A 16,846-nucleotide genomic window follows, 5' to 3' on the forward strand; every position below is an offset into this window, starting at 1 on the left:
ATGTAACAACGGCGCCAAACACACTTGAAGACCGCAAAGAACGTCAGGTACTCTAAATGTTGCCAAATAATAACGCAATGATGCCAAGCGCTCCAAACGATTTCAAATATGACATGAATGTCGCTCTCCACTTGTTAATACGAGATATACAGAAGACTGGATGTTGAGAAGATATTTATTATTTGAGATGTTAATTTTTTAAGGAAGGAAAGAAACTCATCACTGCCTCTACCGGGAATCGAACCCGGGTCCCTCGATTGCCGGACGAGTGCTCTGACCACTAAGCTACAGAGGAGATAGAGATTTTCCTTCGCTAGAAATAGTAGATTTCAAATATTAAATAACGGAACAATGACACCAAGCACTCCAAATGATGGCGTCTTTGCGTTATAATTTGGCATCATTTGGAGTGCTTGACGTTATTGTCATTGTGTTATTATTTGGCATCATTTTGAGTGCTCGATGTCATTGTTTCATATTTTGCACTCCGAATGATGTTTACTAATAACGCAATGATTCTAAATCATATGACGCCAAACCCTCCAAACGATGCCAAATAATCACAGAATGACAAAAAAAAAAATTGCTTATATAAAATTCTCTCTCTCTCATCTCAATCATATATTAACTTTCAAACAGGAAAGAAGAGCTGGAATAAACTTTTGGCAACTCATCAATGATTTCATATCAGAGAAAAAAAAAATTAACGAAACAAAATTTCACAGGGATCAATTAACAAAAATATAGAAAGAGTAGAAATTAATGGAGGACTAGAAGTATGAAAACAGGGTGGACATCTAGGATCTTGTGGCCCTTGGATTGTCTAATTATCATGTGTAGGAAGAAGATGTTAATTACGAGGGTGTCGATGATATTATGTTGACTGTAATTCGGTGAGTCAGTTAATGTCTCTCGAATTCCTTCTGTGTGAAAGAGTCTATACATGTATATATATATAATTGATTTTCTGTGTGTGTGTTCTCTATATAAATCTACAAATTTAGATCGATCGTCGCCAAATTTTGCATAGATACCAAATGGGACCCTACTTTAACGACAGGCTACTTTAAAAGTTCGTCAGAGCAGGCCATATGCCCGAAATGGGCAAAAAACTGTCGGGCAGCAATGGTTTTTGGGCCTCAACAATCACTTTCGGAACGTTTACTTTGGTTACTGCAGTTCCCTAGCTATACGTTTCAGATACGCATATGCCTTTATAATGGTTTGCCACTTTTTCAATCCTCCCAGTGGTGAGGCTTTTTGAATAGACGTCATAATCATCATCAGCATCACTTTGACGGTCAGGCAAAGGATGAGCCCCATAGAAATCAGTGTTAAAATTGCCGATTTTCCTGTAGAAATACGGAAATTTAGTGGGGTTTTCCGCTACATCAATAATTTAAAAAATTGTATTGAATTCTCGATTTTTGAAATATTGAGTTCGCTTAGAGATATACGAAGCCCAGGAGATTAAATATGAAGTAATTAGCCAAACTATACTTTTGAGTTGGATATTCGAGCAATATCATTGATTTCATTTATATCTTCTCAAGTATGAAAATTAATGTCTCCGTATTGCCTTTTAATATTCAATTGCATGAATTCATATAGTTTAGGTTGTTTTACAATTAATTATGGGCTCGTAAATTATATCGAAGAAATTCCACAACTTTAATTAAGCATTTTTTGAAGCAGAAACCAGGCAGATGGACAACTTGAAGGTCAGGAGGGGGGGATCGAAATACCTAGCATCCCTTAAAAAAAGGGGAAAAAATCATTTCTACGTTTCTTTAAATCTAGATTTGTTTATTTCATGAGTCGCGCAGGAAGTCACCATATTGGTTAACTTATACACGGTCTCTGTGTTCCTTAAAGTAAGAGGGCGATATCAAGTGATCGAAAAAGCCTCATTGAAGAAAACCCGGGCAAGGCCAATACCTCCTAGATAGCTTAGGAGTAAGCGTAGTGTCTAGGAGGTATTGGCAGGGCCGGGTATTATAGCTAGAGTCATATAAAAAGGAACAGAAGCATCTTATCTGGGGTCAATAGAGCGCCATGCAAAGCCTTTAGAATGTCTATCGCAGTTTGGAGAGGGTCAATCGTTAACATGAATTCAAAAATATAAATAGACGGTGAGTAATAACACAAAAATGTACGCTGGACATCAGTGCCTGATTTAATGGTTTCTTGCCAAATGACGCTAAAATAATGTAACAATGTCGCCAAACACACTAGAAGTCGGCAAATGATAATGAGTAATAACGCAATGGAGTCCAGCACCCTAAATGATTTCAGATAATAGGACAATCACGCAAACACTCCAACCGACATACTGAAAATACTCCAAAATGCTAAAAAAAGACACAATATGATCTCAAAAATACTCCAAATGGTGCCAAATATAAATAAAAATACAACGCTACAACAGGCAATATGCTCAACGAGGTGGTTGAGAAATATCTCAAATAATACGAGATAATAACGCAAACACACCAAACCAGACTAAATAATAACACAATGACGCATAACAAATTGAATCCAAACAATGCTAAATTATATGTTATTATTTTGCATCGCTAGGTGTATTTGCATTGTCATTACACAATAGTGCAAATACACCTAACGATGCAAAATAATAACAGAATAACACCACAAAATCCAAATATAACAATGCGACGGACACGGCAAATGATACGAAATAAAACGCTTCAGATGCTGCAAAATAACAACACAATGATGCAAAATTTGAATTGAACACAATGATCGAAAACATGCCAAATAATGCCCATAAGGACGCCAAATAAAAAAGACAAGTACGCCAAATAAAAAAGACAAGTACGCCAAATAAAAAAGACAAGTACGCCAAATAAAAAAGACAAGTACGCCAAATAAAAAGGACAAGTACGCCAAACTCTGCAAATGAAACCAAATAAAAAAGACAAGTACGCCAAACTCTGCAAATGAAGCCAAAAGCTATTCCAATTACTCAAACAATATGTTGAGATGTTTCAACTGCAGGTTGTGTTACAATAGTCATTGCTGCATGGAAAAATAGGTTAACAAGTCAACCAAGCTGTGCTATCGGAATCGGAGGGATCGATACTGTGCTTTTTACGATATGAATCGTGAATGCTCCTGAACCATCAGGATTTACATGGAAGATTCCGCGCATGCATGTTCCAAACATTGTAAACACTCCTCTGAGGAAGTCTCATGAAAGCGTTAGGAAAGTCTAATGCTTTGATGGTCGGCGTTCAATGAGTTACAAACGGTTTCCGGGTTGTTAGGTGATGGTCTAAGGCAGGGGTTCTTAACCCTTTTCAGCCACGACCCAAAATCAACAACCAAATCAATTTCGTGACCCACGCGACTGTCTTCTTTTAGAAATTAGTAACCCCAGTGACGCAATAAGAGCATTTATGGCAGGACTTGTAAGTGCATTTGTACGACCCATCTTGGAAGCCCCTGCGATTCAAGTTTGGGTCGGATCCTATATCGCAAGTCCCTGGTTGTTAGTGGATTTAACGACCCATCTCGGAAACCCCTATCACTACTAAACCACGCATACACCTCGTCTATATTCGTCTGCGGAACTCCTAACGAATTGGTCCATACTTTGCTTGTACGGGTTTGAAGATAACGGGAAGTTCGTTTTTCTGTTTTAGAACTGAATATACTTTTAAAACTATGAGTAAAGTGTGTAATTATTGACGATTTGTACCGTTGTTTGCCTGTTGCTCTCTGTGGCGAGACTTTTCGGCAGGGAAATCGGCTCGCATTCGCGCCTCGAAGTTGGGAACCACAGAAAGACAATTTCAGTCAACCATTACTGTGGCACCGGTGGAGTTCGAACTCGGTTCCTCGTGATGGGAGTCCGTCACTCTAACCTCTTGACCACCACAGCGGCATCTCTCGGAAACGCCTGCGAATCAAGTTTGTGTCTTGTCCCATAGCTGAAGAGTCCATGGCCTTTAGTCGATTTTAACGACTTATCTTGGAAGCCTCTGGGAATCAAGTTCAGATCATTACCCATTGCCCAAGGATCCCTGGCTGTAAGTGGATTCGAACGACCCATGTCGAAAGTCCCTGCGACCCAAGTTTGGGGCGACATTTTCTTACTGGCATTTCTCCAACATCTGCCTAAGATCCCGGAAACCGTTTGTAACTCACTCCTCTGACGAATTTTTAACGGCCAGAAAGTGATGCGTATCCGTAAGGAGTCATTCAAGTATTACGTCAGCATCGGGGGGGGGGGGGGTTTGAAGGTTGCTCACGTCATCAACCACCCCTTCTTAAAGATATGAAATATTCTAAGCTGCTGACGGGGGGGGGGGGGTTGTCAAAAATGGTTGAAAATCTGCTTCCGTAATACTTGAATGGCCCCTACGGTATTTATAAGTGAGAGGGGACGCCATCTATGTTTCAAATTGTAAGCAAAAGTGCCAATTCTTGATCTTTTGGTTTGTGGTTATCGTGCCTAGTGTCTGTGAAAAGAATTTTCAGAAGGGAAGGCCGACTCGAAATAGCGTTTCGAAAAAAAAAAACACATCTTATTCTATTAACCGCAAGTACTATATCGACGGTGGGATGGGGGAATCTAAACTGGCATCGAGGGCTTCACGATGCCGAAGCGGTGATGGAAATATTCCGACAAACAGATATAACACGTGTTTATAGATATTACAACGTGCAGAGAATTCCAATTGGTCAAAGGAGGCTCAAAATCCATTTAGAAAATTGAAACTGAATGGATTGATGCTCGAATGTGGCGTGTCCAAAGCGCCATCTGCATAGTCATCATCATATAAATGACGCTTAAAATTTGCGCTCGTTTCAAGTCACCCCGAAGGAACAATTGCGGAAATGTACGCATCTTTTAAACACGAATTGGTTACGAATGGTAATCACGTGCTAATGGCACCCAGACGACAACCAAAATAAAAAGAATACATACATATGGAAAACGTATTTAGCATATGCACAGTAAATACATATAAATATCGACTTTTTAAGAAAAAAAAAATGTTTACGGCACAACGATTTAAGTGATTGAACCACTTGATGACTGCGAAATGAATGGATATCTCTTTACGACATCTTGTGTGACGACGGTTGCGTATGTAAATGATTTCCGCATTCGCGCCAATAACAATCATCATCATCATCATCATCTTAGACTAATTACTATGCGACACAAAAGAAATGTTATTGACGAACGCGCTTGGCACTCGAAAATACGTATTTCGGAATTTTTCCCGCTGTGCTTCGGTTCGTATATACTGTACAGCCGTGTCCGGAAAATTCACCGCCAGCAATTCACCGACAAAAATTCACCGCCGGAAAATTAACCACTAGGAAAATTCACCGACCAACAATTCACCGCCAGGAAAATTCACCGCCATGCAATTCACCGCTAGGAAAATTTACTTAGTTATCCCTTGGCCACATTTTACTCGCGAACCGGTGATCCTAGAGGCATGCTTCCAATTAGAAACATAATCAGATATGTCATTCATGTTGCATGTGGGGAGGTAGGGTGGTCGGCAGAAGTTGGTTTTCCGTGGTTCCCAACTTCGGCTGCGCGAATGCTTGCCGATCTCCCCGTTAAAAAGTCTCGTCACACAGAGCAACAGTCCTACAACTGTAAAAATCTTCAATCATTACACTTCTTACCTATTAAAAAGTGTAACTTGCGGTCAAGAAGAAAAGCATCGGTTGTTTCACCGACACCCAATAATCAATATAATTTACGCCCAAGAAGGCAAGTGTCAACTGTTTCATCCTTTTCCGGCGGGTGTGAATGAAATGGAGGTGTCGGCCATATTCTGACGTCAATTTATATCTTACTCCAGCTTGATTACTTACACTGATCATTGAGACTGGTATATTCTAGATCGGATAAACTCAATTTCAGATTCTATCACATACAAGACTAGATTATTCTTTGATTATCTGCATAAGGACAGTGTTACGATTACGGACTGATTATCTGTGAATGATACTATGATCACAATTTTTATTCCAAATCCTTTATTGTGTATTATGTACATCGTTGTTTGTTATTTTCACATAAATTTCCGGATACACCCATCCCCGGGAAAGTTTCGATATCTCTCTGAGATGGGAAGTGCAGTGTGTCCGGTCCTTCAATGTTCAATCATTATACTTCACTCATAGGTAGAAGAGTTGATGGCTGATGGCAGCACTACACATAACAAGCATCACACCGAAACAAACTTTGCGTCAGGTTCAGAACACGGACACACGCACATTGCAACATGTAGCGATTCGGCAGGAATTCCATACAACAACATGAACGGAGGTGCATGTCTGGTTTAGTAGTAGCAATTATTAAAATAAGAAAAAACAACTTTTTTGTACCGACACCCTGTCCTCCAAAACCGAATTAGAAAGCTGTCACCCTGTCTCTCCTGAGGCCAACAAGTTTCTAAGTGTACTTTTCTAAGTGAGATTATATTCATTGAGATATATTTGAATTCAAGAACCGAGGAAAGCTGGGAAAGAGCAGCATGAATGACGAAAATAAAGGTTAGACAAGGCAAGGTCTGAATTTCGGTCTTTCGCTTTCCCAATTATATCGATCCCTAAGGTATCGATTTCTTTGATGGTTAGGGTTGCTGTAGCTATTCCTAACTATAAACGGCCATAGTTATCAAAGAAAAAGAAAAAAAAGAATACGCCAGAGCGTCGCAATTACCCCGAATCATAGGGATCAATATATAGGAGCCGGCCAAAAGCCCGACGAAAGCCCGAAATTCGGGCATTGGCTTGGACCCCAATCCCCCCCCCCCTCTTGCGTACGCCAATGGTGACATTCATAGTTATATGGGCATCTTTTTCTCAGCCACATCGCAAGGCATTTTGCCTGTTGTGGCTTTGTACTTGTATTTGTGTTTTCCCTCTTTGAAATAAGGTCAGTCTAGTTAGTAACGATCATCTTCGATCTGTTGCCCGCAAGCGCGGCATCACTTTTATTACTGACATTTGACGATAGAAAATAGTGTCTCTGCATAAATAGAACAGGGATTCTCTACCTTTCATGTTTCACGGACCTTTCGACCAATTAAATGAAGACCACGCTCCCCCCCCCCCCCGTAAACAAGATGAAGACATGCAGGTGAAGGTGGTCGACTTAAGCTGGATTTTCTCTGGTTTCCAACTTTCGAGGCGCGAATCAGCACCTCCTAGGGATAGAAGGCCTCTGCACTGATTGCCATAAACGTCATTCAGACTACCTAGCAAGTTTTCCACATTTTGAAACACAGCATCCTGTTTCGTTTCTTCCTCTTATTTTGGAGTGGAATCTTCCTGGTTGGCTCACAAATACAGCATAGTGATTGGATGTGGAGCATAGAAATTACCAATTCTGAGCCCACTCAATTCTTTTCCTCACAACGATGATACTGGCACGAGCAGGGAATTTTTTTTCCTGGATAATCTGAGGGAAAATGGACTACTTATTGACGCCACAAGCAGAGTGTGGAGGCCTTTTCCCTGTTAAAAAGCCACGCCACAGACAGCAACGGGCCTAAAAAAATGGGTATAAATATTCAATCACATTCAAAATTTGAAATACAAGGTGGGCAAAAGGTCCGTAGAAACTTTAAAAATTCATAAAAAACCGAAGTGAAAACGGTTTGCAGGGTTAGCATCGCTAGGTCAAGAGAATTTTTTTAAGACAGGGAAAAATAACTGAAAAAACAGCCGATAGGTGGCGCTGACGTACACAGGTCATAGAAAAGATACGAAAATAACGAACAGAATGCCTTCAAATCATTTATTACAGCAGCATGTGTTCCACATGACCACCACCAGACGGAATAACACATTGCAGGCGAGTCACAAATCCAGTAACGGCAGGGTGCAGCAGGTCCACATACACGGTTTACAACGGTGAACTGGTTGTGGATTAGGAGCGGAAGTTCTTATAACCGTCTCATTTGCATATTTCCACCGAAGTCACTCGTACCAGCGTCACCTATCGGCAGTTTTTTTAGTTATTTTTTTCACCGTCTTAAAAAAAAATTCCCGTGACCTAGCGATGCTAACCCTGCAAACCGTTTTTTATTTCGGTTATTTTTTCGGGTTTTTATTCATTTTTAAAGTTTCTACGGACTTTTTGCCCACCCCGTATAGATGGAAGCACCAAAACTTCACACACAACAGCACTCAGACGGTTAGGTGCACTAACACTTCCGGCACAGCTCATACGGTAGTAAATTGCAACAATATGAGAGTGACATCAAACAAGATTACCCCCCCCCCTCCCCCCACGTTGAGAAATTTTCTGGCAAAACCAACTGCGAATTTCGTTCATTTCCGACGGACGTTCCTAAAAATATCCACGTTGAATTTTTTGAAGGACGAAATTTCCACGAGCATGAATAAGAAATTTATGAATATAAAATAATTCTTGCGATTCAAGGAAACTTGAAATTATTATTGTTTCTTTCTATCGTCTTCGTCTATGATTAGTCGCTTATACGGAAACGGTCACATAGTTATTTACGTCGTTTTGACGTAAAACGTGTGTTTGCACAATTGTATCTGTTTTTCGTAGATTTGGCACACATTATGAGCTACATAATTATGTCCCACCCGAACTATGTTTTTGAGTAATAACGAAAATCACAATCCTCCATGCAAAATAGTATCATTTCTCTAAGCATCTTATTACGAAGAAATTGTAGAGAAAATTGCCCTCATCGTCGGCATCATAGAACGTGCGCGTGCCTGCTGATGAGACTGATTCCATCGCTGACGCGTGCTTGCAATGGACATTCGATGGCGTCCCGGATCCGAAATTATGCTTAATTCTAGTCTTTACCACCTTCGATAGGGATCAGTTGGTCATTTGCGAACAAAAGCTTCGAAAGTCAGGGCCAGGGCTAAAAATGTTTGAGGAAAAAAAAAGAAGAGTTATTAGAGATGAATTTTTCAGAAGTCACTAACGCACACGTAAATATGAGCCGACAATTTCGACAATTTTGTGTCGACAATTTGACAAACTGCTTCGCGTTGGGGTCTTTTTCAGAGGGTTTTCATGATATTTGTGAAATTGACGGCTACAAGCTAAAGAAAATTCCATGTTTTACGCTTTCAGGAATGGGAGAAGCAGAATTAGTTCGGAATTATTTTCTCGCCCACTTTTAACTGACGTTGCATTTGCGCACACAATTCCGTTCGCATATTTTTTTCAATTAATTTTCATAAATTTTTTTTCCCCCGAAGTTAAAATTTTTGGAAATTGAAAGGTCTGATGAGTGTGTGTGAGTGTCATAGTATTTTATAAAAATTTATTAACAAAGGAATTTAATTTTTTATTAGTTTCGAAAATGAAATTTTTGGGAACTTCATTTTGATCTTTGATTTGGAAATTTTTTTTTCATGAACAGAAATGAATTTTTAGAAAATAGAAAAAATAGTTTTCTCAAATTTCTCAATAAATGAGTTCCCAAAATCATAATTACTAAATATTTCAATTAAATGAATTATATTAATTAGAAAGGAATTATATTAAGGAATTATATTAATTAAAAAGCTAATTAATTGAAAATTGGAAGGGAAAAGGGTCATTCCTACTAGGTACAATGTGGAAGATATTCTTCAGATTGGGTATACGTGGATGGAAGTCGTCTCTACTACTACTTCACCAAACACCAACTTTGGCCATATCGCTATATTGCAATTTACTGCCATTAGTGAGACGGGTTGGAAGTGAAGGCGCTGTCTATCGGTGGTCGACTCGAGTTCGTTAAGGAAAATATCTTATCTATATCCTCCCTTGGGTTCGAACCCGGGACCCTGACAACAACCTTCACGATGGTAGACGAGCATCTTACCACCATGCCACTCTGGCACAGTCGTCTCTACTGGGAACAATGGGGAAGAAAACTTTCTCCAGACCAGGCAAAAAGGGAGTCTTCCACTGGGGACAATGTGGAAGATATTCTTCAGACTGGGCGTCATCATCATCGTCGTCGTCATCACCATCATCATCAATCATTTTCAATCCACTGCTGGATAAAGGTCTCCTCTAAATTTTTCCACGTTATTCTGTCTGATGCTTTAGCCAACCAGGTGACTCTACAGCTACTTTTCTGATCTCATCGATCCATCTTGTGTAGGGACGCCTTCTCGGAGGTTTAACACCACGAGGGTACCAACCCAGAACACTTGTGGTCCATCTATTGTCCTGTCTTTTTGCAATATGTCCAGCCCGTTTCCATTTTGGACGTTTAATTGAGTATTCCTGGGTGGAAGTCGTCGTCGTCGCTACTGAGAACAATAGGAGGGGGATTTCTCCAGACTGGGCGAATTGATAAAATTTCAAACACTTGGAAAAAAACTCGTTCTTCTCGTTTGGAGAGAGTGGAGTATCGTCTCCTTGAGAAAATACTCACTCCTAGCCAAAGCGCTTGATAGTTAACTCTTAATGCAGCTTTGCTTCTGACTGGATAGAAAGACAAGTTATATTCACATGGTGCGAAGTTGAAAAATATCTTCCAGACTGGGACTTATGATGAGTCACCTCTACTGAGGACAATGTGGAAGATATTCCCCAGACTTTGTATACTCGAGTGAAAGTCGTCTCTACGATTGAGAACAATGAAGAAGAAACTCTCTCTCCAGACAGAAAATTGGTGAATTAATTGCATTGGAAAAAAAAGAAAAAAACTGGGGGGGAGGGGGGGGTTCTCCACGCTACACAGAGAGAGACAAGTTATATTCAAATAGTACAATATTGAAAATATCGTCCAACTGAATTCTTCAGATAGGACATTAATGGTGTTTCATCTTCCCTTTGAACAATATGGAAGATATGCTACAGATTGGGTACACTTTTGAGCAGGGGAATAAACAGGATCGATCTTTGGAGGGGGACACAAAAATTTTCTCCCTAAGAAATTTTGAATTACCTCCCTTCAAAAAGCATTTAAATTAACAGATATTGATCAATATAGCACATAAAGGGTATTTTCTTTCGGAATTTAAATTTTTTTGACCGAAATATTACATTTTTTCCCCAATTTTTTGGGGTTTTTTTTTGGGGGGGGGGGGAGGAAGACGGGTCACCTGCGTAAGCCTTTGTTTTTGTGTGAAAGCCTTTTTTGCCGGAAACAATGGGGGATTTTCTCAAGACAAGGCAAATTTGGAATTATCTCCACTGAACAAAATTTAAAAAAAAAATTTCCTCAGACTTAAAATATTATAGTGAATTATATCTCCGTAGGAGAAAAATGAGAAGGAAAACGTCTCCATACCGGACAGGTTGAAAAATATCGTCCAGACTGGGATATATGATGATTCATCTCTACCGGGGACAATGGGAGATATTCTTCTGACAAAAGTTAGGAATGAGTCGGTGAAAGATGTCTCTACTGGGAATAATTGGTAAAAACAATTTGGAAAATATAAGTCAATTATCTGTTATCAGACTGTACAGATATAGACAAGTTATATTCACATTGAGAAATATCTTTGACTGAGATACTGTAATTGACCAATATTTTCCATGTACAGAAAAAGTTTTTCTCCATTGTTCCCCGTAGAGATGACTTTCACCCATTTATACCCAGTCTGGAGGATATTGTCCACATTATCCCCAGTGGAAATAAATCACCAATAATACCTTGTCTGATGGCCATTCCCCCACATTGTTCCCGGCAGGGACGATTCATCCCCGTATGAAAAAGTATTTTTCAACATTGTCTATATATATATATATATATAATATACTATGCGAATATAACTCTTCGTCTGTGTCCAGTCCGGAGAAATTTCTTTTTTTCATTTTTCTCAATAGCGATAACTATTACAATTTGCACACTATGGTAAGTTTTTTGGCCACCAATTCTCTCCTGCAGAGATTACTTTTACCCCAATATACCCAGTCTGTAGAATATCTTCTACATTGCCCCAGTTTGACTCTGGGGTAAAAAAAAGTGTCATCTCACCTTTTTTTTGCTGAGTCAGAAGAAAATTGCCCACATTTCTGTTAGCGAAGATGACCCCCATCATATATATATCCCAGTCTGAAAGTTATTTGTGTATATCTCAGTGTTTCCAAAGTGTGGAATATCGCCCCCTGGGAGAGGGAATGGTCCAGGGGACAGTTATAGAAGCTTTGGGTTTAGTATAAGGATCCTAAGGATTGGCTTGAGTTGGGCAGCGATGAGAAGAAAAATTCTTTGACGAAGTGGGAGATGGAACAAAAAGTTTGGGAAGTCTGCATCACTGCAGAATACAAATACAAATACAACGACACAACAGGCAAAATGCCCAACGAGGTGGCTGAGAAAAAGATGTCCATAAAAATATGGATGCCATTTATTTCAAAAATACAGCAACCCAATCAAAAATGCAATTAACACAAATTATAAACAATATATACACATGATAAAATATTATACAATGCCCATAAAGAATACTTATGGTTGTCTTATTCTAAGAATGGATAGTTTCTCGATTTACCCCAACATGTTCATCGTATTTTTTTTTTTTTGAACGTGTCAATTGTGTTACAATTTACTACCTCCGGGGGTAAGCTATTCCATTTATTAACAACCCTATTAGAGAAAAATTCCCTACGACACCATAACCTTGCATTGTCCTTCAGCAATCGATACTGGAGGTTTCTTTTTCCACTCCTTCCTTCAGATTATCCAAAAAATTCGAATAAAACAAGAAGTTTTAACATTAAATTAGAATAGAAAACTCTAAGGGAAGAGTTCGTAAAAGTTCGAACTAACAGAAAGTTCTACTGTTTTTGATTAAAGTCTATTTTCAAACAATTTAAGAATCAGGCCCGAGGGTCACTCGTGCGCAACAAATTACAATGATAACCCTAATTGCCGGTGACAGATTAATCGAATTTCTAAGAAAAGACAAAGATTCCGAATCGGGAAAAACTCGCGATTTGAGAAGAAGGTCATGACGATTTGTCATGAGAACATTTCATACGAGAGAGAGGTCATTATGAAAATATAATCATGCTAATAATTCTTCCCTTTTTTAAAAATAAATTTGTGAGTTATGATACTAATGATTTTTTTCGGTCTTTCCCTGATATTATCATCAGAGTAAAATCATGCATACATGCATGTGGCTTCTTGTTTTTGGGGCTGCCATTTGTACCTCATACTTCCCACTAGCTTGTGATTGTAAACTAAGCAGCATCTTCACGAAACGCAGCCTTTTCTCGAAGCTAATTTCAAGCGATATGTCAATGTCACTGAGAATCTCCGAATAGGCTCTACGTGAATTCATTAGGGACATTCTCTCTCAAACATTTCCGTGCATCGCGAAGATAAATGCGAAGATGTTTCATTGCCGATGCCCTTGGATTTAACGTTAAAGGAGCTGGCCATGACGGGATTTGTTTAACGGAAAATTTAGTCTTTTGAGAATGTTTCTTTATCAGCAGTAATATTCGGTGAATATTTACCCATGAGTTATAGGTCGATGACCAACTATCATTCGAGAATCAGTTACTTTAGGATCACATGTCAATGACATTTCGGGATCATTTCGTAAAAAATGCGTTACTGGGAATGGTATTTCTGTCACGAATTCCAATAGTTTTTGCTCATCTGGAACTTGTTAGGAAGTAAATAGAAACAAAAATGTTCTCTGTGTCACCAGGGACAAGCATACATTTTGGCAATCCCCACTGACTAGCCCGACATATCTGGCACTGTTTAGCGCTCTAAACAAAGCGAAATTTCAATCATATTTTCTGACGATGCTTAACTGAAACTAAATGTACCTTATGTATATAGAAAAAGTAGGAAAAATTCATGCAATAGAAGTGAAACGCCTATCTGTTCACTAATATTAAAACCAGCCAGAACAATTAGAAAATATTGTTGGTTTTTCGTGCCCCGAGTTCGGAAGCACTGCCATCGAATAAATATTATAAGGTGGAAACTCCACTACTACACCAGTTACTCCACAGGAAGAGAATGAAGTCCCCCCCGAAACACCTCAGAAAAAACCCCGAGAAACTTCACCAAGTGGGCCGCCCCTAGGAAAACTTTTCAGGGGAGTTCGAGAGCTTGAATGAGAAAGCAATTGCCTTTTTAAAAAAAAAGAAAATTTGTTGGACGTTATGCCGAAACGAATCTTTGGAAATACAAGTTGATTGTCTTCACCGGGAATAGAACACGGGTCCTTTTTGCATACCGGGCAAGTTGCCCAATTAAAACCGAAAACTGGATGTGCGGCCAACCTATGGTCATTAATGTCACAACCAAACCTAATCTTTGTTTTGCATTCTGTCATACAATGTTATTATATTGCGGTTTGCAACATCTATTGACTCTCACAGGACACCCTGTATACTAAAAACGATTCTTGGAGTCCTTTTTAGCCTACAGAGAATTTTACTACTGTACGGATATGGAATGCATAATACGAACTGACCATAATAAATACGAGCAACTGCAGCTTCTACGGTCAAACATATATGCTCAACCTATGACCCGCAACCTCAAACCTAATTTTTCAAAAATTAACTAAGCGGCACATTTTCAGATCACTTAAGCGATCTGCCGCACGGCACTAGAGCACTTAAATGGCCAGTGGCACATTTACAGAGCACTGTGGCACAGTTCCACATCTCGCAAATGACCGCACAGAAATATTTACATATCACGCAAGTGACGTATAAGTCACAGTTCCAGAGCATTTAAGCGGCCAGTAATGCAGTTCCCCCATCAATCAAGTCACTCGTGACACAGTTTTGTATCACTCAAGTGTCCCACGGAACATTTCCACATGACTTAAATGTTCCTGGGCACATTCCCAGATCGCTTAAGTGACCCGCGGCGCAGTTCCAGGGCAATTAAGCGATTCACGACGCATTTCCAGATCACTTAAGTGACCCGCGGCGCATATTCAAATCACTGAAGTGGCCCGCACTCTCCTAAAGGTTGAGCATTCTTGATTTAAAACAAGAATCGGAAGTTTCTATAGCTCTCTTGAATGCAACTGGTATATTTTTTCCCTCACTAGAAAATGGAACAATTAAAATCGGCGCATAAAACAGCAACAAACTCTTGACATTTTGAATAATATCTATTGGTTTTTAATCTGGGTACTGAAAATAGCTTACCGTTCTTTTCCAATCGGAATTCCGTTGATACCCGATTTATTTGTTGCATTGTCTGTAAATCAATGGATTCTAATAATTTTCCAGTCACTGGTTTGTCCAGTATAACTTCGTCTAGTTAGGATATCTTTAGGAAGATGGTACGATGAACGCATTTTATTTATTGCTCGTAAATGCACAAACATACCTCTGAAGCCCATAAAACGTCAGTTGCCAATGAATTCGGGCTTTTATATTGGGTTTTAACGCGGATGTTTACCTTCGTTTTCCTCAAGTTTCCGTAACTCTGGTTCGCACTTTAGTGCCATTTATTCATAAAGAAAACATTGCCTTTGGTCACGCCATTAAAAATACTAAAAATGAATACGCTCTCGTTATAAATCGATTTTCATCGTTTCAATCGTTTTCATCCATTTCAAATTAAACTGGTGTCAAGTTCACAAGGACATTTTTTTTACCTAATCCTCAAAAGGCAATCCTTAACTAACGCTCGGCAGATTTCCTTCTTGTGGAGCATTTTACAGTGGCTAAAAAAGAAAAAACCGCAATCCAAGAAACGACTCGGATTACCGAAAATCGTAACATCGGTTACAGATTTGGCGTCCAGAACAAAAGAACGAGGCAAATACTGTTATTCCTTTCAAATAAACTGAAGAGCAATGGAGAAATAATGTGGTGTCATGTCTTTCAAGCAATCGCGTTCACACGTGGTATCACTAATCATTATTACATCGGGCATCTATGGATTACTACTCGCATTGGGGGAGGATGTCTAATGGCTCGGCACTAATGATTAGAAGTGAATTATCCTCAAAAAGTTATATTTTCGATTGAAATGAAAATTGAACTAAACTGCTAGCGAATAGGTTCCCCCCCCCTTAAGATCTATTGTGTGATTTGACGGACTTTGAACGTGGAATAATTGTAATAAGAGATTCGAGCCAGTGAAATTGCATCATTTGTGAAATGCTCAAGAGCAGCTTCAATAGAAACTCCTTACTTTAAGGTCACCCTTCGTTTAGGGATGAATTGTTTTTGTCCCGCTGGGTGTCCTCAAATGGGAGTTTTCACTATACAGTGGTGGTAACGAAGATGATTCGTTTCGGAATCCCGTTCTTTAGCCGAAACTGATTTTCCATTGGTTTACATGGAAAATCGTTTAATTCGTTCCAGGTAGAGCCCAAAATTTGCAGTTACGATTTTTGAAACACTAAGAAACACAACAAAATAACCGAAGGTTTAAATGAACAGTTTCAAAATTGAATAAATAAAAATTTGCAAGATGAGAGATACTTAAGATCTTTTTATTTCACACTACATACCACACACACACAACCAACACCAGCTCTATTCAGTCTGCTACGGCTGGTGTTGACACAACCCAGTCGAGTTCGTAGATGTCTCCATCCATTTGGGATTTGGTCAGCTCATTTCTGTGTTTGATTTAGTAAAACAAGGCAGTTTAGACACCTCTGTATCCTGGACAACTCCCTACATTTGTCAGTTTTGAACGAATATAACGCAGTGCGTCCCTAATACAGTACCTTAATATCTTGGACACCTCTCTAACTTGGACAGACTTTAATGGGAACCACAGATTTCCAACTTGAACATGTTTTATTTTATTGTGCATGCATATGGAAAAAGATAAACTTCTAGAATGTCCAGACTGCTCAGTTTTTACTGGAAGAATACGTACTGTAAATATATAGG

At 39.2% G+C, this 16,846-nt stretch overlaps 1 non-coding gene across 1 annotated transcript; it reads right to left on the reverse strand.

The window, feature by feature from the left end:
- Positions 1-223: 223 nt before the first annotated feature.
- On the reverse strand, positions 224-295 carry TRNAA-GGC (transfer RNA alanine (anticodon GGC)). Its single transcript has one exon. It is a non-coding gene; the product is annotated as a tRNA-Ala (tRNA).
- Between the last annotated feature and the right edge of the window lie 16,551 nt (positions 296-16,846).

This window comes from Pholcus phalangioides, unplaced genomic scaffold (assembly GCF_987345545.1).
Source record: "Pholcus phalangioides strain wild (caught in Gottingen) unplaced genomic scaffold, Ppha-v1.0 ptg000022l_1, whole genome shotgun sequence".
NCBI classification, from domain to species: domain Eukaryota; kingdom Metazoa; phylum Arthropoda; class Arachnida; order Araneae; family Pholcidae; genus Pholcus; species Pholcus phalangioides.